This window comes from Peromyscus californicus, unplaced genomic scaffold (genome assembly GCF_007827085.1).
Source record: "Peromyscus californicus insignis strain IS unplaced genomic scaffold, ASM782708v3 Scaffold_6__1_contigs__length_162567912, whole genome shotgun sequence".
NCBI lineage: Eukaryota > Metazoa > Chordata > Mammalia > Rodentia > Cricetidae > Peromyscus > Peromyscus californicus.
This window is the reverse complement of record NW_026294584.1, coordinates 44406750-44423346: the sequence shown is the minus strand read 5'-3', so window position 1 is coordinate 44423346 and position 16597 is coordinate 44406750. Positions and strand designations below refer to the sequence as shown.

General features: G+C 38.0%; 1 protein-coding gene across 7 annotated transcripts in view; it reads right to left on the bottom strand.

Annotated features, from left to right (window-relative positions):
* Window positions 1-16597, bottom strand: part of Mkln1 (muskelin 1) — a 202379-nt gene that overhangs the window by 73379 nt on the left and 112403 nt on the right. The gene's annotated exons all lie outside the window — the stretch shown is intronic.

Sequence of the window (16597 nt, the reverse complement as noted above, 5' to 3'; positions counted from 1 at the left end):
AAGAAAGCTAAAGAAACTAGATGACTGGGTCAAGCAGCCAGGAAAGCCACCTCAGCCCTGAACTTCTCATGAAGACATGTAGTAGTGACATTCTCCTTACCAAGCTAGAGTTTTCTTTTACATGTATCCAAATAGATACCTGACAATGTGCTCATTCTCTCACAAATTCTGTCCTTTGATCCTGATTTCTATCTGAATGAGGATTTTCCTGTTTCGCTGGAAACAAAGACGTGTTCAAAATGCTGTAAAATGTCTCTTTTCTGTAACTTGCATACTTGGAATCTAAACAACCTTCCTAATCTCTTTCTTTTCTGGGTTAATCAAGAAGCTGTTGTAAACAACCCTATATAATCATTGAATTTCTTCCTCTTTGCCTTTGTAACCTTATAAAATTAGTGGAAAAAGAAAGTTCCTTTATAAATCAGCACCCAAGCTGGATGTGGTGGTTATAAGTTAATCCTTGCACTCTGGAGGCCTTAAGAACGAGGCCAGCGGGGGCTATGTAGCAAGTTGCAGGCCTTTCTGGGCTACAGTTCAAGATTCTGTCTCACCTCCAAGTCCTTACACACCTAGAAGTCGGCACTTACATTTTCATTGTTATAGGAAGGAGAAGTATAAGCATGTGGTGGTATTGTGTTCCCCAAAATATTGTGCACCCTAATAAACTTATCTGGGGTCAGAGACAGGACAGCCACAATATTAAACATAGAGGTTAGACAGTGGTAGCATATGCCTTTAATCCTAGCATTCCAGAGGCAGAAATCCATGTGTTCAAGGATACAGCCAAGCATGGTGACTCATCATGCCTTTAATCCCAGAAAGCAAGCCTTTAATCCCAGGGAGCGGTGGTAAAAAGCAGAAAGGTATATAAGGCTTGAGGACCAGAAACTAGAAGCTTTTGGCCTGGTTAAGCTTTTAGCTGGTTAAGCTTCAGGTTTTGAGCAGCACAGTTCAGCTGAGAGCCATTTGGATGAGGACACAGAGGCTTTCAGTCTGAGGAAACAAGATCAGTTGAAAAGTTGGCCAGGTGAGGTTAGCTGTGGCTTGTTCTGTCTCTCTGATCTTCCAGTGTTCACCCCAATAACTGGCCTCAGGTTTGATTTTATTAATAAAACTCTTTAGATTCATGCTACATATGCAGTACAATTTAATTTAATAATGTGTCTATTACATAATTCCATAATTTTGGAGTCTTGCTTTATTCAGCCTTCCTGACCAAAACCTCCAATATTATAGGATTTGGGAATTTTTTCTCCCCTTCCAGATAGTGTTGGGCTCCTGTTCACTGTAGTAATGATGATAGAAAAATAAAACAACAACAACAAAAAAATTAACCATAAGTCTTTGAAAGGGAGACACAGAAGTTCTAAAACCTTTAAAAACTTAAAAAGAATGTAAAATTATTCATTCAGAACTAGATTAGCCTGTGGAGCTGGCTCAGTGGGTAGAGTACTTGCCCTAGAGCGTGAGGACAAAGCTTGAGTCACCAGAACCCACGTAAAGCCGGAGCAGTGAGGCCCACCTGTAATCTCAGTGCTCCTCCAGAGAGGGTGGGGACACAGAGTCTCTGTGGCTTGTGGGCCAGTGGTGCTGGTGGGCTCACTGGTGAAGACTAAGAAGGTTCGGTCGCAAACAAGGTGGAAGGGAAAACTGACGCTGAATTATTAATTCTACTTAACAGGAGAGCCTAGGGAGGATGACGTAACTATATACAGAAAACTGAAGGTGGAAAAAGACAAAGTAAAAAGCCAAAAGAACTACAACAGGAACATAGTAAATTTTACTTGCTGTTTGTTTTTTGAGACACGATCTCACTATGTAGACTTGGCTGGCCCAGAACTGACAGAGATCAACCTGCCTCTGCCTCCTGGGTGCTGAGATTAAAAGTGTGTACCACCATGTCTTTTCCCATTCTCTGTAATTTTTTTAACATTAGCATATATTTTCTTTCCCTGTCCCCCTCTCCTCCTTTCATCTTCCCCTCATGGACAGAATTTCACGTGTCCCTGTCTGGTCTCAAACTCACTATTTAGCGGAGTATGACCCTGAGCTTCTCATCCTCTGCCTGCGAAGGACTATGATATTACACGTGCCTTCCTCAGTGTATCTATCGAGTGCTGGGATAAACCAGGGCTTGAGCACGGTAGGCAAGCACTTGCCAGCTGATCTACCTCTCCGGACTGGAGAAAAAATTTCAATGAGGAATTTAAAGATGCTTATTTAAAAAATCACATCAGTTTTAGGAGGAAGTCAAACAGTTACTAATATTTTAGTAAGTCTATTTCCGGACAAAAACCTGAAACAGGAAACCAGAAGTCCAACAAAAGCAGAATATCTTAAAGAAATTAAAATATCACTCAGAAAAAAGCACACTAATAAGTTGCTAATAATTTTCAAACTATTTAACTTATGTCCTCAGCTTCAACACATTTCATTTGTTCTGTGACTATGACTATATTAAATAAACACACTTAATAAAGTCTTCACTGGGCACACAGAATTTTTTTTCAACAGCAGAAATGCTTTAAAAATACATAGTTAAAAATGAGACTCAGGAAGCTTTTTTATTAAAAGAAAAATGTTTAAACATCACCAATGATCAAAACAAATCCTAGAACATCATTATACCAATACTACCTATTCTCAAATTTGGTTTCTCATCCAAATAGATTACATTCCAAGAAATACTCAAGTATCTAGCTTATAGAGCATATAGTCCTTTTGGGTCATTCAAAACCATTTTACAAAATTATTCATTTTGGCAGTCTAATAATGGTGGCACTATTAAGGAATGTGCTAGCTAGTTTTATGTCAATGTGAAACAAGAGTCATTTGGGAAGAGGGACTCTCAACTGAAAAAATGCCTCCCTGAGGTTGGCCTGTAGGCAAGTATGTAGTGCATTTTCTCAACTAATGCCTGATGGGGGAGGGTCCAGACCATTGTAGGTGGTGCCACCCCTGGACTGGTGGTCCTGGGTGCCATAATTTTGAAAACAGGCTGAGCAAGTCATGAGTAAGTAAGCCAGTAAATAGCATTCTTCTATGCCCTTCTGCTTCAACTCCTGCCTCCAGACTCCTGCTTTGAGTCCCTGCCCAGACTTCCTCTGATGATGGACTGTTACCTGGAAGTGTAGGGTGAAATAAACCCTTTCCTCCCTGTGATGGCTATTTTTGATTGTCAACTTAACTACATACAGAATTAACTAAAACCCAAATGACTAGGCACACTTGTGAGGGATTTTTTTTTTCCTTAATTAAATAATTTGAAGTGGGAAGGCTTACTTCTAATCTGGGTCTTTCAGGTGGGAAGATAAACTTTTAATCCAGATCTTTTTCGGTGTGAAGATCTACTTTAACCTGAACCACACCTTCAGCAGGCAGCCTATACAAAGGACATGGAAGAAGGAAATGTCTCTTTACCTGCTTGTTCTCGCTCTTGCTAACAAGTCCACCCTTCACTGGCATTAGAGCCAGTGTATATACTGAATTTATATATTTTGTTATATACTGAAGACCAGCTGAGACATCCAGCTTTGTGTACTAAACTACTACTGGATTCTTGGAACTTCTGTTCATAGGCAGCCATTATTGGATTAGCTAAACCACAGCCTGAAAACCATGCCAATAAATCTCCTCCCTCTCTCTCTCTCTCTCTCTCTTTCTCTCTCTCTCTCTCTCTCTAGAGAGAGAGAGAGAGAGAGAAAGAGAGAGAGAGAGGGAGAGAGAGTATATATATATATATACTCAATATATATATATAGAGAGAGATTCATTCTATACGGTCTGTTCCTCTAGAGAACCCAGACTAACATACTCCCCAAACTGCTTTTGGTCGTGGTGTTTTATCACAGCAATTAAAACCCTAAGACAGCAGAGGATATAGAAACTGTAGGAAGTAAAGCATAGGCAGAGGAAGTAGATCACTAGAAATGTCCCTCTGAAAGTTATACCTAGTCCATTCCACTCTCTCCTTCCTGTCAAGCCATGAGGTAAGTAGCTTCTACCACGTTTCCACTACCATAATATTCTACATCACTACAGGCCCAGAATCCACACAGTTAAGGACTGTAAACTAAAATTTCTTGAAACTGAGAGTCAAAATAAATAATTCCCTACTTTAGGTTATATTTTAGTAACAGAAATACATAAAGTAGCTAGCTTACAGAAAGCTAACTAGAACCTTGAACTAGTAAAAATTTATAGCAGTAAAGCATAGCTTATTAAAAGTATTGATACTGGTACCAGACTATGGGAGCCCAAATATTAGCTCTGTCACTGACTAGTTATGCAGTCATAGCAAATTAATCATTCTCCTCATTTAATAGAGACAATGATAATACCACACATACCTCAGAAAGCAGGTATGACAATTACGGAGTTCATATGAAGGAACTTAAAAATACAAGGTCCATTGTAAAACTCCAAACACGTTGTGGTGGTGGTGGTGGCGGCGGCAGCAGCAATAACATTGACAATGGTGATGATGATGTAGTGTTTGGAACTATATTTGGTAGAAAACTATTAATCTTTTTGGTGCACCAAATGAGAAATAGAGCATTCAATCAAATAAGAGTTAGGGGAAGGAGAGAATACCAAGTAAAGAATAAAAGAAGCTATCTGGAAAGAACTAGTCTTGGAGAATGAGTTGAAAATGGATAATGAAAAGAAAAGTAAACAGCACAGAGAATACGGGAAAAACAAAGGCATGGAGGCAGTGAGAGGGACTTCTGGGAAGAAGCCATGTTTTAAGCAGCAGATTGGTGGTCATATGGGAAGAGAATGTAGCTTTTGCATTCTTGAGCACCGCTGAGAATAAACAGAATTCCAAGGGAAGAAGAGTAAGGAAACTTGCTACTCGACAACAGCTCTAGCCTCTGAGTCTTAAGAAGCGCCTTAAAATTAGCCAGGAGACCTGGGCTTCTTCCCAGAAGTCCCTCTCACTGCCTTCATGCCTTTGTTTTTCCCGTGTTCTCTGTGCTCTTTACTTTTCTTTTCATTATCCATTTCCAACTCATTCTCCAAGACTAGTTCTTTCCAGATAGCTTCTTTTATTCTTTACTTGGTATTCTCTCCTTCCCCTAACTCTTATTTGATTGAATGCTCTATTTCTCATTGCATGAGTTGGCTGTTTGAAACCTGGGGCCTATGCAGGATCGATTGGCTCGGCCTGGGAGGAGGGGACTGGACCTGCCTGGACTGAGTCTACCAGGTTGATCTCAGTCTGCAGGGGAGGCTTTGCCCTGGAGGACGTGGGAATGGGGGGCAGGCTGGGGGGAAGGTGAGGGGGGCTGGAGGGGGGAGAACAAGGGAATCCGTGGCTGATATGTAGAACTGAATTGTATTGCAAAATAAAAATAAAAATTTTAAAAAAATAAAATAAAATAAAATTAGCCAGGAGAAACCTGCTCTACCCAGACTAGTTTGTTTCGTTTTGTTCTCTGCCTCCTGAGTGCCAAGATTAAAGGCAGGCGCCACCCACCATGGCCAGCACATCTGAAGATTACTAAAACCATTCAGATTAATAAGAACCAACACAGACGTCAGGCTAAGATGCAGAAAAGGAACGAGGGATGCAGTGCAGCAGGTGAATCGCTAAATACAACCATGAATGTAAGGAAGTAAACAAGTTTTGGTGTAAGACCTTAGCACCAAATCGACATGACTGTTGAGAAGCAGACATGATAAATAGATAGAAACAGTACGACAGCCAAAACCAGAAACCATGAATCGTCCAGGTTGAGAGGAAAAGAAGTGCCCGAGACACTGCAGAGATGAAGCTCAAGTGCTGAGGAGACCCCAGTGACACTAACAACTGAAAGGGACCAAGAGTTCAAAGAAGCATGGAAACGAAACACAAACAAAGCTTAACAGGAGAAGTAAGAAAGCGAGACAAATGAAATGAAGAGTAAAACAGAGCACACAATTTTAACAGGCTGAAGAGCTCAGCACTGTAACTGAAGACACGCTACAAAACAAGCTAAAATGAAGGCGGACTACTTAAACAGCCCAAGGAAAAAAACCAACAGATTTCTTTCAAAGAAACAGACAAAAAATAACACACTTTTCTCAACAATAACAATAGTGCCAGTTAACAGTGGAATAATAATCAAAATATGTTTGAAAGAATAATTGCTAGCTGGTGGTGGCAGTGGTGGCAGTGGTGGTGGCAGCGGCGGCGGCGGCGGCGGCGGCGGCGGCGGCGGCGCACGCCTTGAATCCCAGCACTCGGGAGGCAGAGGCAGGTGGATCTCTGTGAGTTCGAGGCCAGCCTGGGCTACAGAGTGAGTCCCAGGATAGCTAGGGCTGTGCAGAAAAACCCTGTCTCAAAAAAAAAAAAAAAAAAAAAAAAAAAAGGAGGAAGAGGATGAGGAGAAAAATTGCTAGCCAAAAGTTCTACATCCAACATAAAATGTCCATCTTTAGGAGACAAATGTTTCAGACGAACAACAAAAAAAAAACAACCCACCCTCTTTATTATAAGAGTTTAAAGGCTGTGCTTTAAGGCAAAGGAAATAAAACCTTAGATGTAAGACCAAAATACACAGTAATAGAGAGAAGGAAATCAGTAAAGATAGGGGGAAACTCATGAACTCTGTATAAAATGAAGCAATATTTACAGGGCCTCAACTATGCCATCATAAATAACAATGAATATATGAGTTATGAGTAAATAAAATGGAAACTCCACTTATAATCCATGCATTAGAAGACAAAAAAGGTGATGAAAAAATTTTTAACTGTATACTTGTCATAGTTTTTATCAGAAATATATTGTGGGCCGGAAGTGGTGGCACATGCCTTTAATCCCAGCACTCGGAAGGCAGAGCCAGGAGCATCTCTGAGTTCAAGGCCAGCCTGGTCTACAGAGCAAGATCCAGGACAGGAACCAAAACAACACAGAGAAACCCTGTCTCGGAAAAAAAAAAAAAAAAAGAAAGAAAGAAAGAAAGAAATATATTGTGGAATACATTAGAGCCAAGTAAACAAAGGGAAAACTGAAAATATTGAAAAGCAAGAGATGACGAGCACAAAGAAGAAATAAAGAGCATAAGAAAGCCTAGAAAGTAAAATGGTAAGCTGGGCCCGGCTGTGAGCACCTATAACCCCACGGCGGCAAGGGACAGAGACACGAAGACCTCAGGACAGGGCTGGCCACTTGGGCAGCCTCACCGAAAAGTGAGCTTCAGGTTGAGTGAGAGACTCTGTCTCAAGGGTAAGGTGAGAGGATGACAAAGGAGCACAGTCATCATCATCATCCTCTGGCCTCTGCATGTGTGCACATAGACATATGCATCTGCACTCACACATGTACACACACCATACACACACAAATTAATAAAAAATGAAATAACATTTGTAAGAGTTACTTCTTTAAAACAGGATATAGAAAAGTTCAAACTAGGACTGGAGAAGTGGCTCAATGGTTAAGAGCACTGGCTGCTCTTCCAAAGTTCCTGAGTTCAACTCCCAGCCACTACATGGCCGTTCACAACTATGTATAATTAAATTTGGTGCCCTCTTCTGGTGTCCAAGCATACATGCAGGCAAAACACTGTACACATAGAAAATAAATAAATCATTTTTTTAAGGTTGAAACTAAAGACTGAAAGGGGCTAAAGTGCTTGCCTAACATATACAAAGTCCTGGCTTCAAACTCCAGAACCACATCACACTGGGCATTTTAGCAACCCTTCGTAACCTAAACACTTGGAAGATGGGGCAAGAGGACCAGAAGTTCCAAGTCATCCTCAACTACAAAGCAGCCTGGACCACATTTAACAACAAATGAGACCACATTTAACAATAAATACTACTGTTTTTTAAAATAACGAGAAAGATACATCGTGCAAATACTATATGAAAGTGGGTAAACAACACATAGTAAAATTTAATTTAAAATAAAAAAATTAAGATGTGTAACTAAACACATGGCAAAAAAAATATGGGAAGAAAATTAGAACCATAAAGAAACATGCAATTCAAACTTACATGGAAGAGTGTTAAGATACATTCTTCTCAGGAACTACTGATAAAGATTTGTGCAATATGCTAGCACATAGGAAGCAAGCCTGACCTGCTGGATATATATAGAATACTGCCCCCCAAGAACTGCCAATATTTCTAAAAACTGAATAAACCTGGCTATATTACAAGTCTAAGTCTGAAAGGACTGGTAATCACGTAGCACACGAATCTGACCACTATGCAATTCCATTAGAGGTCAGTAATGAAGACAATAATCAAAAAAGGAATGTATTTGAAAGTTAAAAAATAGTATTTCTATAAAATTATGACTCACCAAAGAGCCATTTCATTACATAATGAAAATAGTGAACCAGACAACAATTAAGTAGACATAATTTTTATATCCTTACTGCATGTGAGAAAATTTTAATATCTGATGATTAGCTAGGCATCCATCTAAAGATGTTATAAAAAAGATACAAAGGCTAGGCGTGGTGGTGCATGCTTTCAATCCCAGCACTCAGGAGACCAAGCAGAAGGATCTCTGTGAGTTCAAGACCAGTCTTGTCTACATAGCAAGTTCTAGGCCAGTTAAGGCTACATATTAAGGCTACATATTGTGAGACTCTATCTCAAAATAACAATAAAAACCACACACACACATACAAAGAGAAAGCGAGAGAGAGAGAGAGAGAGAGAGAGAGAGAGAGAGAGAGAGAGAGAGAGAGAGAAAACAAAGCCAAAGCGTAATGGCACAGGCCTTTAACCCAGCACTCAGGAGGCAAAGGCCAATCTGGTCTACAGAGCGAGTTCCAGAACAGCCAAGGCTGTTAACACAGAGAAACCCTGTCAGGGAAAAGAAAAAGAAAAAGAAAAGAAAGAAAAGAAGCCAGGCGGTGGTGGCGCACGCCTTTAATCCCAGCACTCAGGAGGCAGAGCCAGGCAGATCTCTGTGCGTTCGAGGCCAGCCTGGTCTACAGAGTGAGTTCCAGGAAAGGGGCAAAGCTACACAGAGAAACTCTGTCTCGAAAAACAAAACAAAAAACAAAAAGAAAGAAAAGAAAATAACAGAAATTAGTTATTTCTAAATGACTGTTCTGGTGACAGTGATGAGATTTAAAAGAAGAACAATTTATAACTAACCAATATAAAGAACAAAAAGAAATATCCCAGGAAATCCTGCAAACATTAAGTAGTTTAAGATATTAAAGAGACCTTTATCTCCCTAAATTTTAAATGTAACATGTTAATAGACAATTCCTAACAATAATGTAACTGATTACAGCTGAAGCAACAACCCTGATGAGTCCTCAACTGTTAAGACAAAATGAACAGATAGGCAGAGTACTCCCACCAGGCCATTTCATGAACAGATAGGCAGAGTGCTCCCAACAGGCCATTTCATGAACAGATAGGCAGAGTGCTCCCAACAGGCCATTTCATGAACAGATAGGCAGAGTGCTCCCACCAGGCCATTTCATAAACAGATAGGCAGAATGTTCCCACAAGGCCATTTCAAGACAGATTACCTAACTCAAAGCTCTTCCAGGTAAAAAAGCAAAAAACGATTCAAATCTTAACACAGAAAGAAGAAATTAACTTCTGAGTTCACTAGGTGAAATTAGAACCTAAACCTGAAAGAAATATAAAGGGAAGAAATGTTATTTGTTCTTCTTACTAATAAAAACAACTGGAAGAATTCAAGGTAAACATTAACCAGTCTAATCTATGACAAACTCAAAGAAATACATGATGACCAAGTTTAGTATATCTGAGAAATAAAAAGTTAGCTTAAAATTAGAAAAATCAGAAACTGATTTCCTACATCAACGACAAGAAAAATTCATTATCAGATATGTTAGAAAAAGCAACACAATTCAGTATTTGTTTGTTAATATAGTATTCTTAGCCATTTGGGAATCTGATGCAAGGCCCTCCAAAATACTACATGAAATAGAATATGTAAGAACGTTATGTGTAATTTAATCATTAAGTTTCTGTAGACATTTTTCAGACTGAAGGAATTTCTATCTCTAGTTTGCCATCCTCTATCAAGAACAGATGTATTCAGCAAATGTTTCTCCCATGTTTTCTGAGGTGATGATAAACAGATTTGCTTCTGAGAATATGAACTACACCAGAATATACACTACCATTATACCTTCAACCTTCTATTAGATACCTCAGCTCAAAGACTTAACATAACAGAGAAAGGAAAGGGGGCTAGAAAGAGAGAAACAAGCCTCTTTTACCCTAAGTGCTAACCGAGCAAAAATGAATACAGTGTAACAAGATTTGTGAGCAGCAACCAAAGCAGCACTGAAAAGAAAAATTTTAACACCAAATGCTGGAAGTATTTAAAAAAGAATAGTAAACCAGTGGCTTCAATATTCGTGATAAGAATCTAGGAAAAAAGGGAATTCTAGCACTAGAAGGGAGAGGCAGGTGGATTGCCAAGTTCAAAGCCAGCCTAGACTATAAAACAAGTTACAAGTCAGTCAAGGCTTCATAAAAAGACTTTGTCTCAGGGAATGAAGAAAAAAGGAAAAAAGGAAGAACAAATTAAGGAGAAGAAAAAGAAACCATAAAGAGTAAGTCATGACATAAAGACAAAAATTTATTTGACAAAAATGACAAACGGAAAAATTTAAAAAAAACTATGAATAACTTTATACTGATAAATTTAGCAACTTAAATATTCCTCAAAATGCATAAACTACTAATACTCCCTCAAGAATACAGAATACAAACAGCCCTTTATCTATCAACAGTAATAAGTGTAAAATTTACAAGTCTCCACAAAATTAACTTCAGGCCCACTTTCTACCATTTATCCTTTTTAAAGTTCACCATGGTGCTATTAATTCTATATTTATTAAATAGAGACTCATTCTCACCTCATTCTTTCTGTAAAGGCCAGAAGCACCCACACACCAGAACAAGGTATACACTTATAACAAAATTGCAGGCCAGTATCCAAATGTTCAACTATGCGTAAGAACACTCAATAAAATTTTGTAAATCAAATGTAACAAATGAGTATCAAACAGGGATTTTCACAGTATTGCAAAGTTGAATTGAAAACTGAAAATTACTATAATTTAAGATCTGACCAGTTAAAAACAGCAATCCTTTCACCATCTAAAAAGACACAGGAAACTATTTGATAAAAAGCAGTATCTATTCCTGATAAAGACATAACAAACTAGATTTCCTCAATCTGATAAGATGCCTATGAAAAAACTATAACTAACATTTTACTCGATGACTACTTTACAAAGCAAAGATATCTACTGTCTCCACACTGCTTACTATTCTATGGAAAGTCTGAGCTAATACAGTAAGAAAAAAAAAATGAAAACTATCAGGACTGGATGAAACATGAAAGGGGTCTTCCAAAAGTGACAGCATGACTAAACACTCTCCTGAATCTCTCAAGCAGCTACCAAGAGAAGGAATTTAGCAAGGCTGAAGAGTAGAAAACCAACATAATTTATTATTCATATACACTAGCAGTTAACAATTAGAAACGGAATTTAAAAAATAATATTTGTGATAGGAATATAAAACATGAAATACTATGGGACAACCAACATATATATCTAAGACTCAGCTACTAAAAACTAAAGACAGTGAAATAAATGTTAAAAGAACTGTAAAAATGGAGAGCATAAACCATGTTTAAATAAAACACTGAACATGAAGATTTCAATTCTTGCCAAGTTGACCTATGACTATACTATAAACTAAAAAAAACCATAGTAGACATTTTTTTAGACACTGACAAGCAGATTCTAAAATTCACAGGACAATTCAGACCACCCAGAATAGTCAAAATAGTCTTGAAACAGAACATTGCCGGACTTAATACTACTGGATCTGAAGACTTACTATTAAGCTTGAGTAATCAAGCCGGTGTGATACTGGTGAAACATACTACATTGTCAAACAAATGATTAGATTCCTACCTGGTACAACACACAAAAATTAACTCAAAGTCAATCACAACCATAAATGTAAACCTTAACTAAAACTCTTGGAAGAAAACAAGAAGTTCTGATCTTGCTCAGATTTAACATCAAGAGCATGGTAATAATCAAGAGACAGACAGAACCACAGGTAAAACTTCTGATGTTCAAATACACAGTAAGAAGATGGAAAGATAAGCCATAGACTATAGATTCTATTTTCTTTTTATTTGTCCAGGCGGTTTTATTTTATTTTTGTTTATTTTAAGACAGGATCTTATGTTTCTTAGACTGACCTCTAACTGGCTCTCCATCTGCCCTGCCTCCATCCACTAAGTACAGAGATTACAGGTCTGTACCACCAATCCTGTGAAAATATATTTTCTTATTTTCTCTTTTTATTAGCATATATTAACTGCATAAAATAGTAGGTTTCATTATGACATTTTAAATCATATCCCATTAGAATTTTGTCTCCCCTATACAGAAAGAATATGTTTTCAAATCCCCTATATATCTCTAATAGGGCTGGAGAGATGGCTCAGCCATTAAAGGCTAGGCTCACAACCAAAAATATCTAATAAACAACTTGTCTCCAGGTAGAAAAAGTCTTAAAATGCAGACACAGGAAAAAAAATCACTAAAAAAAATGGGCAAAAGATACAAACAAATGCTTCAGCAATGAAGACACAAAGATAAAAATAAGTCTATGAAAATATGCTAAGCATCATTTACAGGAAGAAGCTCTCTTTGGAAGCTGCAGAGTTGGTGAGGTAAGGTTGGTTAGTAGCTTTCCCTATTTCCCTGATCTCTCTAAGGCTTTCACCCCTATATTTGGCTCCATGTTTTTATTTATCAAGACTGTTTAGAAATTCGTCTACAATGAAAAAACAAAATGACAAGACAAAACTAAAAAAGGTACCAAGCCACATGGCTAAACATAGATAAAAATTATGTGTTAATTTAAATATAAAACCTAGTCAGTAATAAGCCTGAGCTAATGGCCAAGCAGTTATAATTAATATAAGCTTCTAAAAGATTATTTTATAAGCAGGCCACAGGACTGCAGGGGCCTGACAGGACCAGAGAAACCTTCCTATTATAATCATTAGTTACTACCAAAGTACAAATTAAAACCAGAAAATACATACATATGTAGTGGGTAGGTGTTCCAGCTTTGACCTGGAAGTACTACCCCTAGTGAGGCCTCTGTTAACTGCCACGCCTACCTATGACCTGCCCCTGGGGCGGGGCCAAGATGGGAGCACTTAAGATTCGAGATCCAGTTGTGCTGGGCTCTTGGTTCCTCATGATCCTGGATGATGGATGGTAGACTGAGCAGAGTTCTTCAGAGAACCCTGCTGGACTACACCTCACCTCTCCCGGATCCTGTAACCAACCCCTTTACTGGCTGTAAGTTACCCCAAAATAAACCTCCTTTTTAACTACATGGAGTTTCCTTGTTAATCCCCACAATAATACATATATCAGAATAGTCAATATTAAAACTATTGATAGATGTTACAACATATGGGCAAGGATGTGTAACAATTGGCCAATTGGCTTTTTTTTTTACATCTGTTGTTTAATTTTAGAATTTCAAACATGAGTACTGTATTTACATCATTTCCACCAACCATTCTTCCCCTCCAGCACCTCCTATGTCCTCCCTACTCACTCTCAATTTCATGACCTCATCTTAATTATTGTCACACAACTGAAATTTTTATTCACTATTGTGTGAATATAAAACAGCAATGCTAAAGAACTGACAGTTTAAAAAGTTAAACTATACATACAACATGACACACAGTAACTCTATTCCTAAGTATCTACCTTAAAAAGTAAAAGTGTGTTTCCACACAAAGACTTATATATAAACGTTCAGCAATGGTTACTTGCAATAGCCCACAAGTGTGAACAATCCAAATGTCTACCAATAGATGAATGTAGAAGTAAACTAGTATATCTATATCATGCACTACTTAGCAATTAGAAAATGAATATCGATGGGTGCAACAACCTAGATGAAATTCCAAACAGTTAAGCCAACTGAAAGAAGTCCAAGAATAGAATCTGGGGGGCTGGAGAGAAGGCTCAGAGGTTAAGAGCATTGCTTGTTATTCCAAAGGTCCTAAGTTCAATTCCCAGCAACCACATGGTGGCTCACAACCATCTGAAAAGAGATCTGGTGCCCTCTTCTGGCCTGCAGGGATATGTGCAGACAGAACACTGTATACATAATAAATAAAGAATCTTTAAAAAAAGAAAAAGAACAGAATCTGTTTACATAAAGTTATAGAAATGCAAACTCATCTATAGCGACAGAAAGTAAGTAAATAGTTGCCTAAGGATGGAGTGAAAACAATGAATGAGGGCTAGATTACAAAACAATGTGAGAAAAATTTAGGGATTGTCAATGTTTGTTACTATAAGTATAGTGGTGGTGGTGGTGGTGGTGTCAGGCATGTGGGCACACACACATATATGTTAACATATACCAAAGTATACATTCCAAGTATGTATAGCTTATAGTGTCATTGTGTGTGTGTGTGTATGTGAACCTCTAAAATAACCTTGTCTGTTTAAAAAGTTTAGTCTTATTCACACATGAAAGTTTTAGACAGATGTTAGAAAAAAGGAAGAAGACATACTCCAATGAAGATCACACTTAAGATTGTATTAATGAGAACATTAAAAACACTGAAAGAAGGTTTGGTTTGCTCCACTGTAAGGAGCTTGATAAAAGATGCTTCAGTGTCCTACTTTTCTATTCAGTGAGCAAGAACTTCTTGGCCTCATCTACATTTTCAGTGGAAGAGAAGCCAAAAAGTTCTGCACTGTTCTTTTCCTTATTTGTTCAACAAATCATCAACAGCAAAGTCAGCAGCAAAGTGAACAACCCTGAAAGGAACAGTTACTTAGTGTTCCAAGGCAATGGACAGCCCTTAGCAGTAAGAAGATGATGTGGTATTAAGTTTCAGAAATGATCACTTTTGCTAAACCAGTCTCCCTTTCCAGAGTCAGAAGTACAAGAAACTAGAGTCAAGAGACTTGCACGTGCTTTTAACAGCTTCTCCTAACCATGGGGCATACAACTGAAGAGAGACTTTAAAATGTAACGACCATTAGTCTTACAGCCAATGACATTACACATGGTGGGTGCTGTTGCTTTCTATCACTAACACAACAAAATTAGATGCCTTGGTGGAAAAGATGTGAAAGAAGCCTACCCAAAATCATAAAATCACCTATATACTTCCCTCATACTGAGATGAGAAAAAGATAGAATTAACTTTTAGAAATGGAGACATATTTATGTACTTTCATTGGTAGCATTTTAATAGTTTGATATGGAATTATTATCAGTGTTCCTAAAGTATACTCAATTTCAAAACTTCACTTGTAAGTATGAATCATCAATTAAATAAATAACAACAATGTACAAGGCTTGGAGGTAATTTCGTCAATGTATCTTACAATAGAGCTGGAAGCAATTGATTTTAGGATAAGTTTATAAAATAAAAAAGTATGAGTTCTGGTTTCCTCAGTTAAAATACCCAATACAATATCTGAATAATGTAAGCACCTAGTAACAATGGATAATAACAACAGGGAGAATAAAATATAAGGAAGAAAAGGACGAAAATACATTTTATTCCTCATTCTTTGTATGAAAAGATATACTGAATTCAACCCTACAAATTTGTTTGTTGAGACAGAGTCTCACACAGCTCAGGCTAGTCTGGAACTTGCTGTGTAGCTGCAGATGACTCTGAACTACTGATCCTCCTGCCTCAACTCTCCCCACTGCTGGGTTACCAGGCCTAGTTCATGCAATGCTGAAGTTCCATGGCTCTGTGTATGCTAAGCAAGTATTCTACCAACAAGCCACACCCCAGCCCTCCACAAGCTTCATATTCAGTATCTACAAAGTTCTTTGTCACTATGAAAACCACTGTAGAAGAACAAAAAGGAGAAAAAGTTAACAGAAAGTTCTCATTCACTAAGGGATAACAGAGCTCTCTTTTTACTTCATATAACTATGAGACCTTAAATATTCAAACTCAAAGTAACTCATTATGTTATATACACGTGTTGAAAGCCAAATTATAGGCCACTTAAGAAAGTCAGCAATTCTATAAGAAAATCAAGGATTATGTAGCAGTATCATTCGCATTACAAAGAAAAACATTTTAATGCAAATTTCCTTGTCTGTTACATTTACTAATACTTTTTGAATATACATACAGCCCCCTCCTATCCAAATCACACTATTAAAAAAATGAATATTGGGCGGTGGTGGCGCACGCCTTTAATCCCAGCACTCGGGAAGTAGAACCAAGCAGATCTCTGTGAGTTCGAGGCCAGCCTGGTCTACAGAGTGAGATCCAGGACAGGCACCAAAACTACACAGAGAAACCCTGTCTCGAAACCACTCCCTCTCAAAAAAATAAAAAAAAGAATATTGGAGCTGGGTAGTAGTGGCACACACCTTTAATTATAGCACTTGGGAGCCAGAGGCAGGTGGATCTTGAGTTTGAGGCAAGCCTGGTCTACAAAATGAGTTCCAGGACAGTCAGGGCTACTCAGAGAAACCCTGTCAAAAATAAGAGAGAGAGAGAATATTGGCCACTGAAAAAAATTACTTAAAAGAACAAGTC